Below are 26912 nucleotides of genomic sequence, written 5' to 3' on the forward strand. Positions count from 1 at the left end.
TCAGGATACAAAATCAATGTACAAAAATCACTAGCATTGCTACACACCAATAATAGTCAAGCCAAGAGCCAAATTGGGAAGACAATCCCATTCACAATTGCCACCAAAAATAAAGTACAGCTAACCAGGGAGGTGAAAGATCTCTACAATGAGAATTACAAAACACTGCTTGAAGAAATCAGAGATGACATAAACACATGGAAAAACATTCCATGCTCATGGTTAGGAAGAATCAATATCATTAAAATGGCCATACTACCCAAAGCAATTTACACATTCAATGCTATTTTTTTGTCTTTTTTAAAATTTCTTTCTTTTTTTTTTTTTTTGAGATAGAATCTCATTCTATTGCCCAGGCTGGAGTGCAATGGCAGAATTTCAGGTCACTGCAACCTCTGCCTGTCAGGTTCAAGTGATTCTTGTTCCTCAGCCTCCTGAGTAGTTGGGATTACAGATGTGTACCACCACACCTGGATACTTGTTGTATTTTTTGAAGAGATGGAGTTTCACCACGTTTACCAAGCTGGTCTTGAACTCCTGACCTCAGGTGATCCACCTTCCTGGGCCTCCCAAAGTGCTGGGATTACAGGTGTGAGCCATTACAGCTGGCCAATGCTGTTTCTATCAAACTACCAATGACATTCTTCACAGAAGTAGAAAAAGCTATTTTTAAATTCATTTGGAACCAAAAAAGGGCCCAAATAGCCAAGGCAATCCTAAGCGAAAAGAACAAAGCTGGAGGCATCACGTTATCCAACTTCAAACTATACTACAGAGCCACAGTAAACAAAACAGCATGGTACTGCTACAAAAACAGAAACATGGACCAATGAAACAGAATAATAGAGAGTCCAGAAATAAGACCTATGACTGTGTGATCTTTGACAAGGATGACAAAAACAAGCAGTGGGGAAAACAGTCCCTGTTTAATAAATGGTGCTGGAAGCAAAAGGTTGAAACTGGACCACTTCCTTACACCATATGCAAAAATCAACTCAAGGTGACTTAGACTTAAATGTAAAACCCCAAACTATAAAATCCCTGGAAGACAACCTAGACAATACCATCCTGGAATAGAAATGGGAAAAAGATTGGTGACAAAGGTGCCAAAAAGAATTGCAACAAAAGCAAAAATTGTTGAATGGGATGCAATTAAACTTAAGAGTTCCTGCACAGCAAAAGAAACTATCATCAACAGAGTAAACAACCTCCAGAATGGGAGGAAAGTTTTGCAAACTATGCATCTGACAAAAGTTTAATATCCAGCATCTATAAGGAACTTAAACAAATTTACAAGAGAAAAACAACTTCATTAAAAAGAGGGCAAAGGACAGGAACAGACTTTTTTTAAGATAAGGCATACATGTGGCCAAGAAGCGTATGAAAAAAACCTCAATATCACTGATCATTAGAGAAATGCAAATCATAACCAAAATGAGATACCATCTCACATCAGTCAGAATGGCTATTATGAAAAAGTAAAAAAAAAAAAAACAGATACTGATGAGATTGTAGAGAAAAGTGAACACCACTTTTGGTGGGAGTGTAAATTAGTTCAACCATTGTGGAAAGCAGTATGATGATTTCTCAAAGAGCTAAAAACAGAACTACCATTTGACCCAAGAATTTCATTACTGGGTATATACCCAAAGGAATACAAATTATTCTACCATAAATACCCATGCATACAAATGTTCATTGCAGCACTATTTACAATAGTGAAGACATGGTGTTAACTTCAATGCCCATCAATGACAAATTGCATAAAGAAAATGTGGCCTACATACACCATAGAATACTATGCACACACAAAAAAGATGAGATCATGTCTTTTGCAGGAAAATTGATGAAGCTGGGGGCCACTATCTTTAGCAAACTTGACACAGGAAAAGAAAGCCAAATACCATATGTACTCACTTATAAATGGGAGCTAAATGGTGATAACTAATGAACACAAAGAAGGCAACAATAGACACTGGGGTCCACTTGAGAGTACAGGGCAGGAGGAGGGAGAAGAGTAGAAAAGATAAGTATTGGGTACTAGGCTTAGCATCTGGGTGATGAAATAATCTGTACAACAGACCCCCATGATATGAGTTTACATATGTTTCAAACCTGCACATGTACCCCTGAGCCAAAAACAAAAGTTTCAAAAATTTCTTTTTTGTTCTTTAGCATAGTTTCATAATTTTTTATATGGTATATTCTCACGTCTTGGAAAGTGTATTAATAGAAATTGTATATTTTTGTTGTGTCCCAAGCTTCCTCTATAATTTTATTTTTTTAAGTAAATTCTTTTTATGTGAGCTTAAAAATAATTCCTTATTGTTTACCAGGAATATGACTGAAGATTATATATAAACTTTTAAAAATCTCAGTTTCTTTATTTGTGTGATAGAGATAAGGAGAGTCATTGCATTTCATGTATCTTATCATATTTACAAACTCTTTCTTTGTGCCAATCACTCCTGTAGCAGACACCAGGAGAAAAGAAGTCACAAAGACGACTGGTTTTTGCCTTGATGGAGCTTACAGTCTAGAAGAGAAGATAGATATTAAACAACGTCTTCACCTACAATGATGGGAAGACTACAAAAGGGAAGTGAACATTTTATTAGAGCAATTAATGGAGAATTAATGAATTAATTTGGGTATAAGACCGTAGTGTCAAAGAAAGCCTCCCTAGGGAAGAAATGTTTCAAGTGCAACTTGGGAAATGAGTAAGAGTTGACCAGTGAACTGGAGGCAGAGTGGTTCTGGCATAGAATAAAAGCTCATGCCAGTTCTTTAGGGTATTCATAAAACCAAAGGAAAGGTTGAATATCTAAAGGGAGATGTGTTTAGGGAGGGTGGCATAAAATGAGACTGGAAAAATGATCAGAGGCCAAATATCAAAGGGTCTTAAAGATGAATTTTTAGAGTCAAATAGGGTGATGCTAATATTAGGTTGGTGCAATAGTAATTTAATGGCAAAAACTCCAATTACTTTTGCACGAACCTAATATTTATGTGAAACCATGATTGTCCTGACTTGGTGAGACTTTTTTAAAGCAAAGTTTCTATAACTTCCTAATTCTAGTTTATGTTTATTCTCTTCGAAAGCATATGTTATTTATTTATTTATTTAATTTTATTTTATTTTGAGACAGAGACTTGCTCTGTCACCCAGGCTTGAGTGCAGTGGCATGATCTCAGCTCACTGCAAGCTCCGCCTCCTGGGTTCACGCCATTCTCCTGCCTCAGCCTTCCGAGTAGCTGGGACTACAGGTGCCTGCCACCACACCTGGCTAATCTTTTGTATTTTTAGTAGAGACGGGGTTGCACCATGTTAGCCAGGATGGTCTTGATTTCCTGACCTCATGATCCGCCCGCCTAGGCCTCATAAGTTATTTATTAATTTTGTGCCTTGGTACCAGAAAAACTTTAAAATTTCAGAAAAATTTTAAATTTTCTTCCATGAAGGTTTATGAGAAGGCCAATCACATAAATAAAAGGTAGGAAATGAATCTACTACATATATAATCCTGACAAAAAATCCCTTTTTACCTGAAATCAAGTATATATTCAATTAAAACTATTTTGAGGATCTGAGACCTTAAGTTAGCTCTGTTTTTTCTTTCTGTTACTACTGTAGAAATGTTTCTAAAACTCTGTTCTTCACCTGTATTCTCAGCAATTTGGGAGGGTGAGGTGGGGATCACTTGAAGCCAGGAGTTTGAGACCAGCCTGGGCAAGATAGTGAGACTCCCGGTTCTAGAAAACCAAACAAACAAACAAAAAATACAATTGGCATGGTGGCATGTACCTGTAGCCCTAGCTACTTGGAAGACTGTGGTGAGAGAATTGCTTGAGTGCAAGAGTTCCAGACTGCAGTGAGCTGTGATCATGCCACTGCACTCCAACCTGGGTGACAGAGACCTTGCATCAAAAGAAAACAACAACAACAACTGTTCTTGCAATTCATGTGTATGGATTTACCTATAAAGAGAAAACAAGATCTAATTAAAAGGAAATAATAGCAATATGTTGACAACAGGACATATATTGGCCTTGAATTTGAGGTTTTATTTTAATCTGGCTAGGCATTGTGCTGTGTTTAATGTTTGCTGTATGTGTGTTGCCGGAATTTTTCAAACGCTTCTGATGTCCTTTTTTTTATTTCCTTTGCTGATTTCAGGCTTCTCTACGTTCTTCTTTTCAAATTTGTATCTTGCAGGACTTTCAGCAGTAAGTCCTGTTGGTATGATGATAAGGGGTGGGGAAGTGGAAGCCTTCTCTAATCTTATGATGAAATCTCTATCTTTCAGTGGATCTGTGTCCTTGGTCTGTGACTTTTAAGTAATTCTTAGCCTTTGTTCCCTAATTAGTTGAAGCAGAAATCCTAGAAGGAGGAAGAGAGTGATAAACTTAATCCCTTTTGAAACAAAGTCCTATTAAGACTTTTCCCTGAAAGTAACATTTGTTATGAAGAATGCCCGGCCTGGCACAGTGGCTCACGCCTGTAATCCCAGCACTTTGAGAGGCCGAGGCGGATGAATCATGAGGTCAGGAGTTTGAGACCAGCTTGGCCAATATGGTGAAACTCCATCTCTACTAAAAATACAAAAATTAGCTGGGTGTGGTAGCACACACCTGTAGTCCCAGCTACTCGAGAGGCTGCGGCAGAAGAATTGCTTGAACCCAGGAGGCAGAGGTTGCAGTGAGCGGAGATCATGCCACTGCACTCCAGTCTGGGTGACAGAGTGAGATTCCGTCTCAAAAAAATAAAAAGAGAATGCCCTGGCTGTATGTTAAAATTCTACTCCCCTTGACAGTGGTTTGAAGGGATCTTTGCTGGCTCTTCCATGCAAATCTTCTGTGATTCTTGTCTACACCAGAAGTAAAACACTATATTAATGATGAGAAACACATCATTATTACTCTGTTACTATTATTATAGCCTTTTGTTTTATCAACTTCATATATAAATTAAGTAACAGATAAAATGGGTTTTAAACTCTGAAAAGTATGAAAATTGTGGCATGTTAATCTGCTTTAGAACCAGAATTATAATTACCCCTTGCTTATCTGTAGTTTACATTTATAAAATTGTAGATAGAAGCAGACATTGTAAGAGTTCATTATAAGTCAATATGTTGAACATCTCGTTGTTTCTCTGTTGTTTGTTACAATACCAAAATATATTATTCATAGACTCACAAGCTTAGAAACATCATTTTGAGTGTTTCAAAAACCGTTTTTGGAGTTTCTGGTTTTAGCTTTGTCCTAAGACCTTGGAAGTTCTCACTCACATCTTAAAAACAAACAAAAAAATCTGATCAAACTGAAACCCAGTGACATTTTTGGACCCATCAGAAGACTGAACTCATGGGGCAAGTGTGATTACCCCAAAATCTAAAGACAGGCAAATCCAGAGTAACAGTTTACATCTCCTTACCTGAGCCATCTGAAGACTTGTACTGGTAGAAACACAAGGTAATTTTGAGGAATTGCTAGAGGCTGAGCATGGACTAATATGAGAGTGAGGATTTCTTTGGGGGAGATTATAGGCTTTTTAAGGGGTTACATTCTTGGGGGAGGTTACACTATTGTGAACTTTAAGTCTGTATTAGACAGGGTTCTCCAGAGAAGCCAATAAGATAGATAGATATAGATATAGATAGATGATAATGATAGATAGATAGATAGATAGATAGATAGATAGATAGATAGATAGACAGACAGACAGATAGAGATAGAGAGATATATGAGAGGGGATTTATTAGGTGAATTGACTCATGAGATTATGGAGGCTGAGAAATTTTACATTAGGCCATCTTTAAGCTGGAGAACCAGGGAAGCTGGCTCAGTCCAAGTCAAAAGGCCTCAGAACATGGAAGCCGATGGTATAACTCTCAGTTTGAGGCCAATGGCCTGAGAAACTGAGGGACCACTGGTGTTAAGTCCCAGAGCCCAAAGGCCAGAGACCTGGAGTTCTGAGAGAAGTAGGAGAAGTAGAGTGCCTCAACTCTAGGAGAGAGAAAGGGAATTTGCCTTTTTGCTCTATTCAGGCCCTCAGTTGATTCATGGTGCCCTCCCACACCGGGTGAGGGCACATCTTCTCTACTTAGTACACTGATTCAAATGCCAATCATGTCTTCCTTTCACAGAAGGTTTCTCTGTAGTTTGCAAAGCTGTTTAATAACATTTTACCCACAGTAGAATTTATTTCAAAATTATGATCAAGCTTCTCAAACCCTGCCACTGCTTTATTAACTAAGTTTATGTAATATTGTAAATCTTTTGCTTTCATTTCAACAGTGTTCACAGCCTCTTCACCAGGAATATATTCCATCTCAGGAAACCACTTCCTTTCCTCATCCATGAGAAGCAACTCCTCATCCAAGAAAGTTTTATCATGAGATTGCAGCAATTTACTGTCATCTTTAGGCTCTGCTTCTAATTCTAGTTCTCCTGCTATTTCTACCATGTTGCAAGGCCTTCTCTACTGATGTCTTGAACCCCTCAAATTTATCCATGAGAGTTGAAATCAACTTCTTCCAAACTCCTGTTAATATAGATATTTTGAGCTCCTTCCATGAATCACAAATGTTTTTAATAACACCTAGAATGGTGAATTCTTTTGAAAGCAAGATTTGAGAAAGCAAGATTTTCAATTTGCTTTACCCAGATCCCTCAGAAGAATCACGATCTATGGCAGGGATAGCCTTATGAAATCTAAATCTTAAAAAATAAGAATTGAAAGTCAAAATTACTCCTTGATCCATGGGCTACAGAATGGTTGCTGTGTTATTAGGCATGCAAACAGCATTGATCTCTTTCTACATCTCCATCAGAGCTCTTGGGTCACCAGGAGCATTGTCTATGAGCAGTAATATTTTGAAAGGAATCTTTCTTTTTGGGCTCTAGGTCTCAAGAATGGGCTTAAAATATTCAGTAAACCATGCTGTAAACAGATGTGCTATCATCCAGGCTTTTTTCTTCCATTTCTAGAGCACAGGCAGAGTAGATTTAGTATAATTCTTAAGGGCTCTAAGATTTTTGCAATGGTAAATGAATATTTCAAGTTAACCGCATCAACTGCATTAGGTCCTAAAAAGAGAGTTAGCCTGTCTTTAAGCTTTGAAGCCAGGCATTGACTTTTCCTTTCTAGCTGTGAATGTCCTGGATGGCATCTTATTCCAATAAAATCTGTTTTGTCTACAATGAAAATCTGTTTTCTGAAGCCACCTTCATCAATGATCTAAGCTTGATCATGTGGATAACATGCTGCTCCTTCTACATTAGCACTTGCTGCTTCATCTTATACTTTTATGCTATGGAGATAACTTCTCTCCTTAAATCTCATGAATCACCTCTGCTAGCTTCTATCTTTTCTTTTGGAGCTTCCTCATCCCTCTCAGCCTTCATAAAACTGAAAAGAGTTAGGGCCTTTCTATGGATTAGATTTTGGCTTAAGGAAATGTGGCTGGTTTGATCTTCTACCCGGACTTACTGAAATTTTCTTCCTATCATCAATAAGGCTGTTTTGCCTTCTTATCATTATATGTTCACAGGAGTAGCACTTTAAATTTTCTTCAATAACTTTTTATTTGCATTGACGTCCTGGCTATTTAGCACAAGAGGCCTAACTTTCAGCCTATCTTGGCTTTCAACATGCTTTCCTGACCAAGCTTTATCATTTATAGCTTTTGATTTAAATTGAGAAACGTGCAACTTCTCCTTTCACTTGAACACTCAGAAGCCATGATAGAGTTATTGATTGGCCTAATTCCAATATTGTTGTCCCTAAGAGAATAGGGAGGCTCTGGGAGAGGGAGAGAAAGGGGGAATGGCCAGTCAATTGAGCAGTCAGAACCACACAACATTTATTGATTTTGTTCTCTGTCTTATATGGGTGTAGTTTCTGGTGTCCAAAACAACTAAAATAGTACCATCAAAGATCACTGATTACAGGTCACCATAACAGATATAATAAGACTGAAAAAGTTGGAAATACTGCACGTATTACCGAAATGTGAGCCAGAGACATGAAGTGAGCACGTACTGTTGGAAAAATTGCTCCAAAAGACTTGCTTTACACAAGGTTCCCACAAATGTTCAATTTGTAAAAAGTGCAGTATCATGAATCACAACAGAGAGTGATAAAGTGAGGTATGCCTGTATTTTCATTTACATTTTAAATTTATATAATTTACTTATAATTAACTTTCTGATGCTTTTTATTTCTTTATCCCTTTTCATAGATTCATAATTCCACATAGTATCATTTACCTTCTGCCTGACAAAATTACTTTAAGGACATGAACTCATCCTTTTTTATGGCTGCATAGTATTCCATGGTGTATATGTGCCACATTTTCTTAATCCAGTCTATCACTGATGGACATTTGGGTTGGTTCCAAGTCTTTGCTATTGTGAATAGTAAAAATTACCATCCTCTTAAATAGCAGAAATTTTCTCCCTTATTCAGACATCTGAAATCAGTATCGCTGGGGTCTGGGGCCAAAATAGAGGTGTTGGCAGGGCCCCACTCCCTCTAGGGACTTCAGGAGATAATTAATTCCTTGACTATTTCTATTTCTTTTAGATTTTTGGTGGCCGAGAGGAGGGCAGGGTCTTGCTTTGCCAACCAGGCTGGAGTGCAGATCACAGCTCATTGCAGCCGTGACTTACTGGGCTGAAGTGACTTCCCACCTCAGCCTCTGTAGTAACCGTAAAAACTGGAGTGAACATGTGTTTCATTTCTGTTATTGGTAATTTGTTTCCTTTCTCTTTTTTCCATGATTTGTCTGACTAGAAGTTTATCGCTTTTATTGATATACTCAACTAGATTTGGTTCCATTGATTTTTTTCTATTCATTTTCTGTTTTCTATTTCATCAATTTGTATTTTAATGTTTATTATTCTACATCTTCTGTTTAATTTGGGTCCACTTTGCTCTTTCTTTTTATTTCTTCTTCTTTTTTTAAATGCCTGAATGTGTCATGGAAGCTTAACTTTTCTTTTTAATACAGCTGTTTATTAAATTTTATTCCCCAAGTGTACTTTAGCCACATCATCAGAATTTTGAGTTCTTGTGCTTTCATTTTCATTCACCTGAAAACACTTTGATTTCCCTTTTGATTTCTTCTTTGACGCATGGGTTATTTAAAAACGTATACTTTTGTTTATAAATATTTGGAAAATGTATTAGTTTCCTAGAGTTGCCATAAAAATATACCACAAACTGGTCAGTTTAAAACCAAATACATTTATTTTCTTACTGTTATGAAGGCTAGAAGTCTGAAATCAAAGTGTCAGCAGAACTTTGCTCTCTCTTTAAGACTTTGAAAAAGAATGATTTCTTGCCGACATCTGGCTTCTAATGGTGGCTGGCAGGTCTTGGAATTCCTTGGTTAAATCACTCCGATCTCTCTGCCATCACATCCTGTTCTGTGGGTGTGTCTATGTGTCTTTTCTCCTCTTATGAGGACACAAGTCATAAAGAATTAAGGGCCCACCCTACTCCAATATGACCTCATCTTTACTTAACTAGTTACATCTGCAAAAACCCTGTTTCCAAATAAGGTCAAATTTTGAGGTTCTGGGAAGGATGGGAATTTTAGTTGACACTATTCAACCCATTATAAGGAAAATTCCACATTTTTTTTGTTTGTTTCTAATTTTCTAATCTTTCTGGTTTCTAATTAACTTCCGTTGTGGTCAGCTTACTTACGTATTATGTGAGACTTGTTTTGTGGAGCATATTATGCTATCTTGGCAAATGTCTACATCGATTGGAAAATAATGTATATTCTAGTGTTTCTGTATGGAGTTTCTAATGACTATCATTTTGGTCAAGTTGGTTGATAGTTTTATTCAAGGTCTCTATATACTTATTAATTTTCTATTTTTTCTATTTCCTACTGAGAGAGAAACTTAGAAAAATCTAAAAATAAAGTCATCAACTTGTTTATTTCTTCTTCAAGTCCTATCAATTTTCCTTCAAATATATTTAGGTTCTGCTGTTAAGTTCATAAACATTTAAAATCGTTACATCTTCTGGATGAGATAACTTTTTGTTATTATAAAATGACCTGTCTTTGTACCTGGTAATATTTTCTGCTTTTAAATCTGCTTTATACAAAACTAATTCCCGATTTTTGGGGATCAGTGTTAGCTTATGTAGCATTTCTTTCATTTACTTTTAAATTCTTTCTGTCATTATATCAAAAGTGTGTCTTTTGAAGATGACATTTAAATATAATGTGAGGTTTGATATAGGTGGGCTTAAGTCTAAACAAATTGTTATAGTTTCTATTTGTCTAATTTATACTATGTTCCATTTTCCATTTTCTTCCTTCTTTTGTATTGTATAGCTTTATAATCTATTTTTAAAAATCTATGTTGACTGTAATTATAACCCTAGGTTGTATTATTTTTGCAGTTGCTATAGTTTTATAATATATGTATATTTAAAAGATTATTATATTCCTACTTCAAATGATATTATAACATTTCAAATATAGTGTGGGAAACTTAAAATAGTGAACATCATTTCTCCCTGTCAGAATTTGGTGCCACTGTTGTATTGCATTTTACTTCTGTATATGTTATAAATCCTATAATACATGATTATATTTTTACATGTTCATTATCTTTAAAAAATACATATTATAATATAATATATAATTTCTCTATATAATTTACTTACAATTAACTTTCTGATGCTTTTCATTTCTTTATCCCTTCTGGTAGATTCATAATTCCACATAGTATCATTTTCCTTCTACCTGACAAATTTACTTTAACATTTCTTGCTATGCATATTTATGTGTGCTTCAGTCTTTGAGCTCTTGTATGATACAAAATGGTTATTTTACCTTTGTTTTTGAAGTATATTTTCACTTGGTATAGAATTCTAGTATATTTTCACTGGGTATAGAATTCTTTCCTCTTAGCAATTTAAAGATATAGCTCCACTGTCTTCATGCTTACACTGTGTTTGAAAAGAAATCTGGTGTCACTCTTACCGTTACTCCTCTACATACAATTTAATTTTTACCCCCACTGGCTGTGTTTAAGTTTTCTCTTTGTTACTGATTTCAGAAAATTAACTGTGATATGCTTTAATGTCGTTTTCTTCAGTTATATACTTTTTGGCATTGGCTGAGCTTCTTGAATTTGTGGGTTTATACTTTTGATCAAATTTGGAAAATTTTTGGCCAATATTTTCTCAAATATCTTTTTTCAGACCCTCTTCCCAGCTCATATGGAGACTCGAATTGCATGTATATTTGGCTACTTGGTGGTGTCATACAATTCACTAATGTTATATTTATATATTTGTTTTCATTTATTACCACTCTGTGTTTAAATTTTGCTATGTTTGCAACATTTTCAATCTTTTCTTCTGCTAAGTGTAGGCCATGAATGTATAGCTTCCATCAGACTTCTTTTTATCTTTATTTTTCCAACTTTTATTTCAGGTTCAAGGAATACATGTGCAGGTTAGTTATGTGGGTAAATTGCATGTTCACGGGTGTTTACTGTACAGATAATTTTGTCACCCATGTAATCAGCATAATGTATCACTATGTAATACAGATAATTTTGGCACCCATGTAGCCACCCAAGTAATACCATATAGGTAGCTTTCAGTCTTCATCCTCCACCTAGCATCCTCCACCCAGAAGTAGGCCCCAGTGTCTATTGTTCCCTTCTTTGTGTCCACGTGTGTTCAATGTTTAGCTCCCACTCATAAGTGAGAAATGTGTTATTTGGTTTTCTGTTCCTGCATTACTTCACTTAGGGTAATGGCCTCTAACTCCATCCATGTTGCCGCAAAGGACATGATCTCATTCTTTTTTTAACGACTGGGTAGTATTCTATGGTGTATATGTACCACATTTTCTTTATCCAGTCTACTGTTGATGGGCTACCACCCTTTCCTCTGAGTCCCCAAGTCCATTATGTCATTTCTATGCCTTGGCATCCTCATAGACTAGCTCCCATTTATGAGTGAGAACATATGATGTTTGATTTTCCATTCCTGAGTTACTTCACTTAGAATAATGGTCTACAATTCCATCCAGGTTGCTGCAAATGCCATTATTTCATTCCTTTTTATGGCTGAGTAGTATTCCATGGCATGTGTATGTGTGTATATATATACATATATATATATACACATATATATGTATGTGGTGTTGGTGTGTATATATAGTATGTATATATATGATGTATGTATATATGTATATATGGGGTGTGTGTGTATATATGTGTATGTTTATATATATGTATATATATACATATATATGTATGTATATCTATTTATATATGTGTGTGTGTATATATATATCTCAAATTTTCTCTATCCATTCATTGATGGATGGACATTTGGGCTGCCTCCATATTTTGCAATTGTGAATTTTGCTGCTATAAACATGTGTATGCAGGTATCTTTTTTGTGTAATGACTCCTTTCCTCTGGGTAGATAACCAGTAGTGGGATTGCTGGATCAATGGTAAATCTACTCTGAGTTCTTTAAGGACCCTCTACACTGTTTTCCATAGTGGTTGTAATTAATTTAATTTTATTTTTTTGCCCAAAAGTAATTCCAGAACAGATTTTTAAATTTTAATTTAGTTGCATGGTTTTTCAAGATCTTCTTGGTACTCATTTCTGTTTTTATTGCCGTGTTGTCTGAGGGTGAACTGGGATAATTTCAGTGTATGTATTTTTTGGATTTGTTGAGAATTGCTTTGTTACTGAGCATGTGGTCAACTTTAGTCTATGTGCCAGGTGCAGATGGGAAGAATGTATCTTTTGTTTTTGTTGGGTGGAGTGCTCTGTAAATGTCTATGAGAGTCACTTGATCAAGTGTCAAGTTTAGGTACCAAAAATTTCTGTTAGTTTCCAGCCTTAATGGTCTGTTCAATTAGTCAGTGGGTGTTGAAGTCTTCTACAATTATTGTGTATTTATCTAAGTTTCTTTGTAAGTCTCTAGGAACTTGTTTTATGAATCTGGCTGCTCCAGTGTTGGGTGTCATATATATTAGGATAGTTAAGTCTTCTTGTTGGATTGAACCCTTTATTATTATGTAATGCCTTTCTTTGTTCTTTCTGATCGTTGTTGGTTTAACGTCTGTTTGGTCTGAAATAAGAATAGCAAGCCCTACTCTTCTGGATTGTATGATAGATCCTTCTTCATTCTTCTACTTTGAGCCTATGTCCTTGCATGTGAGTTGGGTGTCTTGAAGATAGCATACAGTTTGGTTTTGCTTCTTTTTTCAACTTGCCACTCTGTGCCTTTTAAATGGGGGTGTTTAGTTCATTTACAATCAAGGTCAATATTGATATGTGTGGATTTGAGCCTGTCATAATATTGTTCGTTGGTTATTATGTAGACTTGATTGGGTATTCGCTTTATAGTGCCAGTATATGTAGCTGATTGTGTTATTTTGGTGGCTGGTAACAGTCTTTCTTTTCCATGTTTATCACTCTCTTAAGCATCTCTTGTAAGTCAGATATGGCAGTAACAAATTCCCTTAGATTCTGCCTGTTGGAAAAGGATTTTATTCTCTTTCACTTATGAAACTTAGGCTGGATATGAAATTATGGTTGGAATTTATTTTCTTTAATAATACTAAGTATAGGCTCCTAATCTCTTCTGGCTTGTATGCTTTCTACTGAAAGGCCTCCTGTTATCCTGATGAGGTTCCCTTTGTAGATGACCTCACCCTTCTCTCTAGCTATCTTTAATATTTTTTCTGTTGCATTGTCCTTGATCAATCTGTTGACTATGTGTCTTGGGGATGGTGGTCTTTTGTATTATCCTATAGGGCTTCTCTGAATTTTCTAGATTTGAATGTCAATCTCTTTAGCAGTATTGTGGAAATTTTCATGAATAATATCCTCAAATATTTCCTTCATGTAGCTTTCTCTCTCTCCCTCTCATTCAGATATACCAATGAGTTGTAGAATGAATTTGGAAGTATTCCTTGCTGCCATATTTTTCATAATAGTTTGATTAGAATTGGTATTAGTTCTTCTTTAAATCTTAGGTAAGATTTGGCTACAAAGCCTTCAGGTCTCAAACCTTTCTTTGCTGGGAGATTTCTTAAAAATTATTATAGCTTCCATCTCATTACTTGTTATTAGTCTATTCAGGTTTTAGATTTCTTCATGGTTCAATCTTGGTATGTTGTATGTATCTCAGAATTTATCAATTTTTTCTAGTTTTTCCAATTTATTGGCATATGATAGATCATAGTAGTCTCTAATGAGCCTTCTAATTTCTGCTGTATCAGGTGTAATGTGTCCTTTTTCATTTCTAATTTTATGTATTTGCATTTTCTTTCTTTTTTCTTTGTCTGGCTAAAGGTTAGTCAATTTCAACCTTTCAAAAAACAACCTTTTTTGGCTGGTCTTTTTGTTTTCAATTTTATTTATTTATGTTCTGATTTTTATTATTCTGCTAAGTTTGGGTTTGGTTTGCTTCTGGTTTTCTAATTCTTTAAGATGTGTTGTTACATTGTTTATTTGAAGTTTTTCTACTTTTTTGATGGGGTACTTGTTGCTATAAACTTTTTTCTTACTACTGCTTTTGTTGTATCCTGTAGGTTTCCATATGTTGTGTTTCCATTTCCATTGGTTGTGTTACCAAGAAATTTGATAATTTTTTTCTTAATTTCTTCATTGACCCACTGGTCATTTAGGAGCATATTGTTTAATTCCCATATGTTTGCATACTTTCCAAAGTTCCCATTGTTACTGATTTCTAGTTTCATTCCATTGTGATCAAAGAAGATAATATTTTTCCCCTGACCTATCCCAAATCTCATACCCTTCTCACGTTGCAAAATGCAATCATTCTTTTCCAACAGTCCCTCAAATCTTAACTCATTCCAGCATTGACTCAAAATTCCAAAGTCTAAAGTTTCATCTGACACAAAGTCTCTTTTGCCTATGAACCTCTAAAATAAAAAAAACAAGTTAGTTACTTCCAAGATGCAGTGGAAGTACAGGCATTTGATAAATAACTTCTGTTCCAAAAGGGAGAAATCATCCAAAAAAAAAAAAAAAAGGGGGGCTACAGGCCCCATGCAAGTCTGAAACCCAGCAAGGCACTCACTAAATCTTAAAGCTCCAAAATCATCTCTTTTGACTCCATATCTCACATCCAGTGCATACTGGTAGACGGGGTGAGCTCCCAAGACCTTGGGCAGCTTTGCCCCTCTGGCATTGCAGGGTATATTCCCCATGACTGCTTTTTTTTTTTTAAAGCTATTTTTCAGACTTGTTTTCTGGCCTAACAAGTGGTCTATCCCTGAAAATGATGCATGAGCTGAGAAGAATGTGTATTCTGCAGCCATTGGATCAAGTGTTCTGAAATATCTATTGGGCCCATAAAATCTACAGTGCAGATTAAGTCTGATGCTTCTTTCTTGAATTTCTCTCTGGACGAGCTGTTCAATGCTGAAATTGGGGTATGGAAGTATCCAGCTATTATTGTATTAGGATCTATCTCTCTTATTAGCTCTAATAATATTTGCTTTATATACTGTGTGCTCCAGTATTGGGTGCATATATATTTATAATTGTTATATTCACTTGCTGACCTGACTCCTTTATCATTATATAATGACCTTCTTTGTCTCTTTTTATAGTTTTTGTCTGGAAATATATTTTGTTTGAAATAAGTATAGGCACTCCTGCTCTTTAGTTTTTCTTATTTCCATGGAATATTTTTTTCCATTTCTTTGTTTTCTGTCTATGTGTGTCTTCATTGGTGAAGGGAATTTCTTGTAGGTAGCAGGTAGGTGGGGCTTATTTTTTTTTTTTTAATCCATTCAGGCACCCTATGTCCTTTGATTAGAGAGCTTAGTCCATTTACATTCAATGTTATTAGTGAAAATTAAGACTTACTCCTGCCATTTTGTTATTTGTTTTCTGGTTGTTTTGTTGACTCTTAATTCCTTTTTTCCATCCTGTCTTCCTTTTTGTGAAGGTTGTTTTCTCTGGCAATATGTGTTAATGTCTTGCTTTTTTTTTTTGTATATTAATTGTAGGTATTTTGACTTTTAAGTTACCATGAGCTTGCAAATATCTTGCTATTACCTATTATTTTATACTGATGACAACTTAACACTGATTGTAAAAATGAAACAGATTAACAAGGAAATGAAGCAAGAAGTAATAGAAACACTATACTTTAAATTAATTTCCCCTGCTTTTTTGTTGTTTCTTTTTTATCTTATTGTTCTGCCTATGTCTTAAAAAGTTGTAGTTATTATTTTTCATAGGTTTATTCTTTAGTCTTTGTACTCAAGATATGAAGAATTTACACAGCACAATTTCAGTGTTATACATTTTGTTTATCTGTGTCCTTACTATTACCAGTGAGTTTAATACCTTCAGATGATTTCTTATTGTTCATTACTATGCTTTTCATTCAGATTGAAGAACTCTATCATTTATTTTAGCACAAGTCTGGTTGTATTTGTCTGTTCTTGGTTTCTTACAAAGAAATACCTGAAACTTTGTAATTTATAAAGAAAGAAGTTTAATTGGCTCACAGTTCTGCAGTCTGTACAGGAAGCATGATACTGGATTCTGCTTCTGGCGAGGCCTCAAGAAACTTTCAATCATGGTGGAAAGTGAAGGGGAAGCAGGCACATCTTACGTGGCCAGAGCAGTAGGAAGAGAGAGAGCGGGGACATGCTGCACACTTTTAAACAGCCAGATCTCATGAAGACTCACTTTTGTCATGACAGCACTAAGTAGGATGGTGTTAAACCATGAGAAACTTCCCCCATGATTCAGTCACCTCCCATGAGGCCCTACCTCCAACAATGGGAATTACAATTTCACATGGTGGGGACACAGATCCAACTCATAATATTTTCCCCCTGACCTTTCCCAAATCTTATGTCCTTCTCACATTGCAAAATACAATCATGCTTTTCTAACAGTCCCTCAAAGTCTTAACTCATTCTAGGATTAATTCAAAATTCCAAAGTCTAAAGTCTCATCTGAGATAAAGTCTCTTGCCTATGAGCCTGTAAAATCAAAAACAAGTCAATTACTTCCAAGTTACAATGGAAGTACAGGCATCGGATAAATACTTCTGTTCCAAAAGAGAGAAATCATCCAAACAAACAAAAAAAAAGGGCTACAGGCCCCATGCAAGTCTGAAACCTAGCAAGGCGGTCACTCAGTCACTAAATCTTAAAGCTCCAAAATAATCTCTTTTGACTCCATATCTCACATCCAGTGCATACTGGTAGAAGGTGTGAGCTCCCAAGACTTTGGGCAGCTTTGCCTCTCAGGCATTGCAGGGTATATTCCCCACAACTGCTTTCACAGTCAGGTATTGAGTGCCTGTGGCTTTTCCAGGAGCAGGGTACAATCTGCCAGTAGATCTACCGTTCTGGGATCTGGAGGATGGTGGCCCTCTTCTCATAACTTCACTAGGCTGTGCCTCAGTGGGAACTCTGTGTAGGGGCTCCAATATCATATTTCCCCTCCATTCTAGTAGAGATTCTTCATGAGGGCTCCATGCCTGCAGCAGGCTTCTGTCTGGACATTCAGGATTTTTCCATACATTGTCTAAAATCTAGGTGGAGGCTCCCAAGCCTCAACTCTTACACTCTGTGCACCTGCACATTTAACACCATGTGGAAACTGCCAAGGCTTATGGCTTGTACCCTCTGAAGCAGCAGCCTGAGCTGTATTTGGGGCATTTTATTTTGCTACTGCTGAGGTGGAGTGGCTGGCATGCTGGAGCAATTTCCTAAGCCTATGCAGGGCAGAGGGGCCCTGGGCCTAGCTCATGAAACTATCTTTCCCCCTAGGCCTCCAGCCTGTGATAGGAGAGGATGTGAAGAAGATCTCTGAAATGCCTTTATGGTCTTTTCCCCATTATTAGTTATTAGTACTTGCCTTTCTTTTATTTATGCACATTGCTGCAGCTGGCTTGAATTCTTCCCCCCCGATAGGTTTTCTCTTTCTACCACATGACCAGGCACAAAATTTTCAAACTTCTAATGCTCTTCTTTTCTTTTAAACATAAGTTCCTATTTTAGATAATTTCTTTGCTCATGCATATGAGCCGAGGTTTTTAGAAGTAGCCAGGCTACATCTTGAACACTTTGCTGCTTAGAAATTTTTTCCACCAGATACCCTAAATCATCTCTGTCAAGTTCAAAGTTCCACAGATCCCCAGAGCAGGAGCACAGTGCTGCTAGTCTCTTCATAAAAGCATAACAAAAGTGACCTTTATTCCAGTTCCCAGTAAGTTCCTCATTTCCATCTGAGACCTCCTCAGCCTGGAATTCACTGTTCATATCACTATCAGCATTTTGGTCACAGCCATTTAACAAATCTCTAGGAAGTTCCAAACCTTCCCTCATCTTTCTGTCTTCTTCTGAGCCCACCAAACCATTCCAACCTCTGCCTGTTACTCAGTTCCAAAGCTGCTTCCATATTTTCAGGTATCTTTATAGCAATGCCCCACTCCTGGTACTAGTTTTCTTTATTAGTTCATTCTTCATTGCCATGCAAAAATCTGAAACTGGGTAATTTGTAAAGAAAAGAGGTTTAATTGCCTTGTGGTTTCACAGGCTGTATAGGAAGCACGATGCTGATATCTGCTTCTGGGGAGGACTCAGAAAACTTGCAAACATGGCAGAAGTTGAGGAGGAAACAGGTACATATTACATGGCCAGAGCAGGAGGAATAGAAAGAGGTGAGGTGCTACTCACTTTTAAACAACCAGATTTCATAATATCTCACTCTCGGCATAACAGCACCAAGGGAGATGGTGTTAAACCATAAGAAACTGCCCCCATACTACAATCACCTCTCATCTGGCCCCACCTCCAACACTGGAGATTACAAATTGATATGAGATTTGGGTGGGGACACAGATCTAAACCATATCACTGGTGCTGATAAAATTCCTTAGAATTTGCTTGCTTGGGAAAATATTTATTTCTTTTCTTTGTTTGAAAAATATTTTCACTAGATATCTTCTAAGATAAAAGTTTTCCTTTCAGCCCTTTAAATATGTCATGCTACTCTCTCCTGCCCTGTAAGGTTCCCACTGAGTAGTTTGCTGCCAGAGATACTGGAGATACTTTTCATATTATTTGTTTTATTTCTTTTGCTGCTTTTAAGATCCTTTTTTATCCTTGACCTCTAGGAGTTTGATTATTAAATAGATGCCTTGAGGTAGTCTTATTTGGATTAAACCTCTTGTATTCTATAACCTTCCTGTACTAGAATATTGACATATTTCCCTACGTTTGGAAGTTCTCTGTTATTATCTATTTGAGTAAACTTTTTACCATTATTTCACTCTCTACCTCCTCTTTAAGGCCAATAACTAATAGATGTGCCATTTTGGCACATTTTGTTATAACTAATAGATGTTCTAGATGGCTCTGACTGCATATTTTCAAATAGCCTGTCTTCAAGTTCACTAATTCTTTCTTCTGCTTAATCAATTCTGCTGTTGAGTGATTCAAATGCATTCTTCAGTATGTCAATTGAATTTTCCTGCTCCAAAGTTTCTACTTGATTTTAAAAAAACTATTTCAATCTCTTTGTTAAATTTATCTAATAAGAATCTGAATTCCTTCCCTGTGCTATCTTGAATTTTGTTGAGCTTCCTTAAAACAGCTATTTTGAAATTTTCACTTGAAAGGTTACATATCTCTGTTACTCCAGGATTGGTCACTGGTGCCTTATTTAGTTTTTTTTTTGGGAGGCCATGTTTTCCTGGATGGTATTTACACTTGTGGATGTTCATCAGTGTCTCAGCTTTAATGAGTTAGGTTTGTATTGTAATCTTTACAGTCTTGGCTTCCTTGTATTCATCCTTCTTAGGCAGGTTTTTGAAGTGTTAAAAGGAAATTGAGAGTTGTGATCTAAATCTTTGGTTACTGCAGCCGTATATACATGAAGAGACACCTCAAGCCCAATAATATGACTGTTACACATTCAAAGAGGTACCACCTTGGTGTTCTTAGGTAATACCCAGAAAACTTCCCTGGATTACCAGGCAGAGACTCTTGTTCACTTCCCTTACTTTCTCCCAAACAGAATCTCTCTCCATGCTGAGATGCCTACAGCTGGGGGAGAGGTGACATGAGGTCTCTTGTGTCTACCACCACTGAAACTGCACTGGGTCAGATCCAAAGCCAGCACAGCACTGGGTCTAACCCCAGGTCAGTGGCAACCACACTCTGGTTAATGCTGATGTTCACTCAAGGCACCCAGGCTCTTCAGTCAGCAGGTGAATTCAGCCAGGCTTGTATCATGCTCTTCAGGGTGAGCTTCCCCTTGGCCTAGGGTAATTCCTGCAATGCCATTCAGAAGCCTGAGCCTGGAGTTCGAAACCTTAGGAATCTACCTGACACTCTTATTCTACTGTGTCTGAGCTGGCACCCAAGCTGCAAGACAAAGTTCTTCTCATTCTTTCCTCTCATGTTGTAATGCAGAATGAATCCCTTCCCATGGCCACCATTGCTCCAGGCCTGCAGGGATTACTACCTGGCTACTGCTAGAGTTCACTCAAGGCCCAGTGGCTCTTCAGCCAGCCTTTGGTGAATGCTGCCAGATTTGTTTCTCTCCCTTCAGGGTAAAAGGCTTCCCTCTGGCCTATAGCAGATCCAGAGATCCAGAGGAGTCCCTGCCTGGAATTTGGGATCCCAGGAGCCCTTTTGGTGCTTTATGCCACTGCTGCTGAACTGGTGCTCAAGCTGCAAGATAATGTTTCCTTTACTCTTTCCTCGCCTATCACTGAGAAAAAGGAGTCTCTCCCCATGGCCATTAGAGCTGGGAATACCTGAAGACAGTGTGGCCCTGGGTCTCACCGAAGGGCTGAAGTGAGAACTGCTGAATACCACTGATGTTTATTCAAGGCCCAGTGGCCTTTTATTTAGCAGATGATGAATCCTTCCAGGTCTGGGTCCTTCCCTTCAAGGCCACAGGTTCCTTTCTGGCCCAGTCTGTGTTCCCTTCTGGCCCAGAAATGTTGACCAGGAGCTAGTGCCTAGAATGGAGACCTCAGGGCTCTGCCCTATTCTACTGGGGCTAATCTGGTATTCAAGTTGCATGACAAAGTCCTCCTTGCTCTTTTATCTCCTCTTCTCAAGCAGAAGGAAGGCATCTCTCCCAGAGCTATGAGCTGTGCTTCCTAGGGTTGTGAGAGGGGTGACACAAACACTTTCTTGGCCATCCCCGCTATTGTCTCACTGGGTGATATGCTTTCCAAGTTTACTAGCTCTGAGCCAAGCACAACATGAGGACTTGCCCAGGAATTTGAGTCCTGGTGGCCTAGACTGCCTTTCAAGTTTACTTAGAACCCCAGAGAACTTTAGCTCACAGTGCTGCAGCTACCCAGAACTCAGGTTCTGACCACTGGAATGAGTGATTTTTCTCTGGCTGGCACTGGTCTAAGTGCATCCTTCATGATGCTACCTTTAATTCTGCTCCATGTTGCTTTCTGCTGTTACAGGGCAGCACTGAGTTCTAATGCAAAATTCCACAGTTACTGTGCTCTCCCTCCCTCAAGCTCACATATTCTCTTACCATGCCACACAGCCACTGCTGAGGATGGGAGAGTGGTGGTGTTGGCATTTCAAGACTGTCTTTCCTACCCTCTTCAGTGCCTCTTTCTTTGATATGATGTTAAAATCAGGTACTGTGATTGTTCAACTGAATTTTGGTTCTTATAAGGGAGCTTTAGAAGATAGTTGTTTTTGGATAGTTTTTCAATTTGGTATTTCTTCAGATGGGAAGATCGCTGGAGGCTTCTAGTCAGTCATCTTGTTCCACCTCCTTCTTCTAGAAGATCCAATCTGCTATTTAGTCCATTCAGTGAGTTACTGATTTCTGGTTTTGAATTATTTTCTAGGAGTTTTCTTTGGTCTCTTTAAACAACAGCAACAACAAGAAAACCTCTTTTTATTTTTTTTTTAATCTTACTTCATTTGAACCATGTTTTCCTATACATGGATTAACATGTTTAGTTAGTTATTTTAAAGTAGATTACTGCTAACTCAAACATCTAGGTTGTCCGTGGTTACAAATCCATACACTGGTTTTTCTATTTTTAGGGGTCACATTTTTCTTTTAATTTGCATGTCTAGTAATTTTTTTGTATACTGCATGTTTTAGGCATTAATTCTAGACACCTTAGATTTATTTTTTAATATTTCTCAGAAGAGTGTTGAATTTTGTTCTAGCAACCAATTAATTTCAAACATATTAAATTGATCTTTTGTCAGTTTAATTTTAGGCCTTGTTGTAACCGGCTTATTTCAGTTTTGTTCTTAGTTTTACAGAACTATCATTAACCTGATGCATGGTTTTCTCTTCTAAGTTGTGGCTCATCTTGGATTTCACTGAAGTCTCGAGATTTTGTCCAAGCACTTCTAATGTGATAGAACTTGCATTCTAAATTATCTTCTTTATCTCTATAATTGATGAAATTTCTACTTAGCTTTTTCACCTTCCAGCTATTGCTTCTTGATGGGTTTCTTGGACTATCGTTCTGTGTTCACCCACAGTTTATGATTCAACCAGTGTTTAAGTTTTGCACATGAATACTTCGGCAAGTCTTCTGTGCTCCTCTCTATTTGAAAATATCCCTGTCAATTTCCAGTACTCTGGCAACCTCATCTTCTAATCTCTTACCCTTCCTAACAGTATGCTATACATGTTTTACTGGAACTATTTCCCCAAATACTATATGCACTAGGGAATTCCTTCTGTGAAAAGATTCATAAATATAAAGTTTACCTAATTTACTTCCCTTCTTTCAAACATCATTTGCCACCAAGCATCTGTCTAGTTTTTGTTGCTCCTTAGTGTCTTCAAATATATATATTATAGTAGTTATAGTTTATAATTGTTGCTGGCAAAGAATTACCCTGATTAAGCTATTTTGCCATTATCAAAAATAGAACTCCCAAAATTCAATTTTTATTTTAAGTTTTTTAACCTTATGAAATAATAATTTAATTATTTTAAAATTAGCATAAAAATAAGTGAATCTTCAAAGATCTAACTGGACTATTTTAAGCAAATACCTAGTGAAAGATCATATTAAAAATAATCAGGATGAAGTTATAATCATAATAAGAAATTTATTATAGTAATCCTATATTTAGCATTTTTCTTCAGTGCCTTAACTTAACAAATGTATGCATTACTTAATTTAGTTCTTCCTATAACCTTGCAGGTTATATGATAATAGCTCTAGTTTACAGACAAGGAAAGGACGATAAAATGAATCAGCTTGTCCTAGATCACTTTGAGGTTGCAGAGCCATGAACTCAAGTTGTGTTTCATAATTCCAAACCCTATTTGTAGGCTCTAATATTAAGGACTATAATAATATGTTATATACTGGGTTATTAACCTTATTTAAAGCAAAATAAGAATATGTTTTAAGATAAAGACATAGAGGATATATTCAGTTAAGAAAAATGGAAATATAAGAAAAGGAGCTTTGTATTACTTATGAGTTCTCATTTTCTCATATTACAAATAGGAAACACCATTTAGCTATAAAGAAGTGCTACTCCAACATGAATTTTGATTTTTGGCATGACTTTTTTTCTTGACTTCATAATACCAAGTATGAAGGTATTGGAAACACTTATTAAAACCTCTCGTTTTTTCTCTTCACAAGCATTATGAAGCCTTAAAATCTTTTCAGCCTCAGAGGATGTCTTTTGCCCCTATGGTATGTCTGTCTACTTGAGTCCTTCTATATATTTCTCTTCCTTGCAGGCAGCATGAACTAGTGTGATCACAGAATCTTAGAAAATTATGTTCTATTGCAGCCCCTCCACCAATGCACCCCATACACATAGTCTGCACATCCATGCTGTATCCTAGGGAGTCAAGTGCTTTTCACATACTTGCATACCAGTTCACTGGTCTTTTAGAACCTTTTAGAGGATCTGTGATATAAAACTTATTTTTTCTTTTTTTTTTTTTTTTGGAGAGAGGGTCATACTGTGTTGTCCAGGTTTGAGTGCAGTGGTGTGATCTCAGCTCACTGCTGCCTCAACCTGCAGGGCTCAACCTCTCCCTCCTGAGTAGCGGGGACTAGAGTTGTGTGTCTCTATGCATAAATAATTTTTTAATTTGGAGGGGAGATGGGATCTCGCTATGTTATCCAGGATAATCTCAAACTCCTGAGCTGAAGCTATCCTCCTGCCCTCGCTTTCTGAAGTGCTGGGATTACAGGCATGAGCCACTGTGCCTGGCCTATTTTCAAAATAATTCTAAGAAACTATGTGACTTATTCCTTAAACAGATTTGCAAAAAATGTATAACAATTGTATTGTTTGTTATATTTTCTAGTTTTAAAAATTACGTTTCTCCTAAAATGCAGTACTAACAATGGTTTTATTGTTATTTTAAATGAATTAACAAACTATTTTGTAAATTATCAGTTTTAATTACTAACATGGTAAATATTTAGAGACATAATTGCTATTACAAAATCTCATTGGAGTTTCTGTTAATTTTAAGAATGTAAAGAGGTGTCTGAGACCAAATATTTAAGAACCGCTGCTCTAAACCCTTTTAAAATGAGAATCTGCTTCTCTAAGCAGATTTTATTTTTTCTCCTAAGAGAACAGGCATCCAAGAAAAACAGGCTGAGACAGAAAAAAATCTGTAGAGACTCATAATGTAAGACCACATAAACAACAGACACACAGATGTGTTAATGCGTATAGTTTTAAAGGCATTGTGAAACAAACCCGATTTATCAGTGTTAAAAACTCCTGCAGGTAATGTTTCATGTCAATTACCTTCTTCAGTAATTCAGATATTATTACTGTAGCACTGAGATCTACTGAGGTAGAGTCTCCCACAAATTATGTTTTACAGAGGTTAGCACTGTTCAAATGTTTGATCAGTCCTTAAAGGCTGAAATTTATTAGATTTTGTATTTCCCTTTTCCCTAGGTTTGTTCTCACGTGGCACAGAAAAAGCAAGAGCGACTTTTACAACTATTCACAAATTATTTTTAGCATATAAAAACTTATATGTTGAGCCTAAACTTGCACCCATCTTCTTAGATAATATGATAAAAGTCTAACTTTTCAATTGTTTTCTTGTTGTCTATGTGAAGAAGTTTGCTTATTGTTTTCCGGGTGTGGTAGAAGAATAATACCCCTCTTTCCCAAAGTTGTCTACCTCCTAATCCCTGAAAACTGTGAAAATGTTACCTTATATGGCAAAATGGACTTTCCAAATATGATTAAGATTAAAAGCCACAAGATGGCAAAATTAGCCTGGATTATCCAGGTGAGGACAATGTCATTACAGGAGTCATTAAAAGCAGAAATTTTTCTCCCTTGTGGTCAGAGAAGGTGAGGACAATGTCATTACAGGAGTCATTAAAAGCAGAAATTTTTCTCCCTTGTGGTCAGAGAAGGAGCTGTGATGACAGACACAAAGTCAGAGAACTGCTATGCTGCTGACTTTGAAGATGGAGGAAGGGATCCCTGAGTCAAGGGATGTGGGATCTAGAATCCTCTAGGAGTGACAAAAGGTGGGGACACAGATTCTTCCTTAGAGCCTCCCAAAGGAATGCAGCCTGGCTGACACCTTGATTTTAGTCTGATGCCATAGATGCTTAATAAAAACCTTGTTCTGTTGAAAAGAGATCACTTGTTGAGCCATTCAATGCTTTACCTAGTGCAAATTCCAGAGAAAATTCTAAAACGATTACTTAGACTAGTATTACTAAGAAGTCTTAAGGCACATACATTTCAGTTGAATAATATACTAAAAGTACATATATGCTCTGCGTTTATGAACTCTGTTATCACAGTATGCAAGTAAAACTGGATAGAGATAATCTTGGCAGGAGGAAATTTAATTCCAGCATGAGGGGTCTAATTTAGATTAGTTTAGTTTCATTTGGATAAAAACAAAACAAAATAATAAAAAGATATTGGGAATTTCATATTTGATATTTCATTGATACTTTACCTCAATGTATCTGAAGCTTAGCTTATCATTTGTATCTCCCAAAAACAGGCTGGTTACAAATACAACCCTTTTATCTAAAACTTACATTCTATATAGATGCAATGCTTCTAACATCTTATCAAATAATTAGGAGCAATAACATCTTGCTGCTTTAAAGTGTTAAAGCAGTAGAAAATGCTGTATGAATGTATCTAGCTTAGACTGTAAGGCTATTTACTTAAACAACCTATTTCATTCTTAATATACACAAATTTATAATTTTGTTATTTATCATGGTTTCAATTTTGTGCAAAGAAAATATGTAAAATATGCAAGTTTGACAATAAACTTTATATTAAAATACAACAAAATTGAAAGGATATTTTAAAATGAAGTAAGAATTATGGTTAAAGGAGAACAAGAAATTTTTCATTCAAACAGTCAAACTTATACGTGCAAATTCTAAATGTGTCTTATGATCATATGCATTTATAAATAATTAATAGAGCATATTATATTTTATCACAAGTCAAATCAAGGTCACAAAGAAAAGCTGGATTATTTATCTTCAAAGGTTCATTTTAATTCATCCCATAACTTTGGGACATGAGGTGAAACTGTCCATTGTTTCTTTCCGCATTAAATCTTTCATCTCTCTTTGACCACTGATTTGAATAGCACGACACTTCCCCATGATCACAAACATTTTATGGGATTCATATATGAATTGAGATCTCAATTTATTGTTTAAGGATAGACAGCTTAGAAATGTATTTTAAAAGCATATCAATTTAGAAGTGGAGGAAGGTACAATACAGATAAAATGTTGAGAAGAAAATCATTTACCAATGAAGCACAAAAGAATTTGTCACTTAAATTCTTACATGACACTTTGGATCAATATAAGTGACTTTCATTAA

The 26912-nt window shown here is 36.4% G+C and overlaps 1 long non-coding RNA gene across 1 annotated transcript in view; it reads left to right on the plus strand.

The window, feature by feature from the left end:
* LOC134758946 (uncharacterized) overlaps positions 1-26356 on the plus strand; it is a 35356-nt gene extending 9000 nt beyond the window's left edge. Inside the window, exons 2-4 of the long non-coding RNA XR_010134751.1 lie at positions 2475-4227; positions 24981-25323; positions 25389-26356. This is a non-coding gene — a long non-coding RNA (uncharacterized lncRNA). The remainder of the gene's footprint in view (positions 1-2474; positions 4228-24980; positions 25324-25388) is intronic.
* The last annotated feature ends 556 nt before the right edge of the window (positions 26357-26912 follow it).

This window comes from Gorilla gorilla, chromosome 6 (assembly GCF_029281585.2).
Source record: "Gorilla gorilla gorilla isolate KB3781 chromosome 6, NHGRI_mGorGor1-v2.1_pri, whole genome shotgun sequence".
NCBI classification, from domain to species: Eukaryota; Metazoa; Chordata; class Mammalia; order Primates; family Hominidae; genus Gorilla; species Gorilla gorilla.